Source organism: Pteronotus mesoamericanus, unplaced genomic scaffold (assembly GCF_021234165.1).
Source record: "Pteronotus mesoamericanus isolate MK-2021 breed Mesoamerican mustached bat unplaced genomic scaffold, CSHL_Meso_final contig_73, whole genome shotgun sequence".
Lineage (NCBI taxonomy): Eukaryota > Metazoa > Chordata > Mammalia > Chiroptera > Mormoopidae > Pteronotus > Pteronotus mesoamericanus.
Window position 1 is genome coordinate 19,265,311 of NW_026555245.1, and position 2,020 is coordinate 19,267,330.

Consider the following 2,020-nt stretch of genomic DNA (forward strand, 5'->3'; position numbering starts at 1 on the left):
ATACACAGACTTACTCATACTCACTTGCTCTGGGCTCCAGTGCTGGGGCAGCAGCTCAAAAGGCAACAGGTGCATACAAGGAGGAACTGAATTGTTTGGCATCAAAGCAGGGGCTGGAGGGCAGCTTTCTCCCAGAAAGTACTGCTGGCAAAAACCATTGTTCCTTTATTGAGGCCTCTCCCTGCAGGTACAGGCAGGCACCTTTTCCAAGTCTCAACCTTCCTAATACTGTTCACTCAACCCTGGTAATTCCTTGAGACCCCACCCCACCTAACTTTTGGACCTACCCAAGCCATTTCCAGTGATTTTTCCATACAAACAGCCTGTCTTGACTCATACATCAGATTTTTCTCGTCTCTCAAACAGGCAACATCTGGCCTCAGCATGCCCTGTACCTCTTGCTAAGAGGCCCCAGGCCTGGCACTAACAGCAGTCAGCCTAGTTTGGCAGCTTGGCCTCTCCTGTGCACCTCCCAGTCCAACACAAGTGGAAGCCATCTGCAGATTGCTTCGTAGCTCATGCTGGGTTGCCCTGGGCAGAACATGAAATGACTGACCTTGGCCTGCAACTCTCAGGAGGATGCAGAGCCAGTGAAACCAGTAGATAACTTCAGACCAGCCTGGAGCACCAACCAACCATCTCCATGAGCAACACACTCAAGGGGCAGATTTGGTGGGCACCAGAGGCCTGCTGAAGTGAGTCCTGCTCTGCACAGTTGGCTCCCACACAGCAGATCCTCTTCTGTAGTCATGACCAGTCTTCTTAGCCTAGTGTCCTGGGGTTCAGTCCCTCACATGGATATGCCAACAACAATCAAAGCTTAACTACAACAGGAACATTGACACAGCCCACACAGGGGATGCACCTAGAGTGCATTGCTGTGGGGTAGTGTCAGAGACCTCTGGAACAACATCAAACATATCAACATTTGCATCATGGAGGTGCAGGAAGGAGAAGAGAGAGAAAGGAATTGAAAACCTATTTGGAAATATAATGATGGAAATCTTCCCTAACTTGGTGAAGGACACAGACATACTAGGGCAGGAAACGCAGAGAGTCCCAAACAAGATGAACCCAAAGAGGTCCACATCAAGACACATGATAGTTAAAATGCCAAAGGTTAAGACAAAGAGAGAATTTAAAAGCAGCAAGAGAAAAGCTGTGAGTTTACCTATAAAGGAGCTCCCATAAGACTACTTGCTGATTTCTCAACAGAAACTTTGCAGGCCTGAAGAGATTGGCCTGAAATATTCAAAGTGATGAAAAGCAAGAACCTACAATCAAAGTTACTCTATCCAGCAAAGCTGTCAGTAAGAATCAAATAAAGAGTTTCCCAGACAAGAAAAAGCTAAAGGAGTTCTTTAAAAAGAAATAAAATAATCAAAATATGAATGAAATGGCAATAAACATATATTTATCAACAATTACTTCACATGAAAATGGATTAAATGCTCCAATCAAAGGACTTAGGGTGGCTGGATGGATAAGAAAACAAGACTTTTACATTTGCTGTCTACAAGAGACTCACTGCATATCAAAAAGCACACAGGGACTGAAAGTAAAGGGATGGAAAAAGACAGTTCATAAAAATGGAAATGAAAAAAATGCTGGGGTAGCAACAGCTACACCAGACAAAATAGACTTTGAAGCAAAGACTATTGAAAGAGACAAAGAAGGATCTAGCAAACGTGCTTGTGGATATTTATCCAAAGAATCCCAAAACACTAAATCAAAAAGACATATGCATACATATGCTCATTGCAGCATTATTTACAATAGCCAAGATATGGAGAAAGCCTAAGTGTCCATCTATAGATGAGTAGATAAAGAAGTGATGCATGTATAAAATGGACTATAACTCAGCCATAAAATAAAATGAAATCTTGCTATCTGCAACAACATGGATGGATCTGGAGGATATTGTGCTGAGTGAAATAGACAAACAAAGACAAATGCCATATGATTTCACTTATATGTGAAATCTAAAAAACCAAAATAAGCAAACAAGTAGAACAGACAT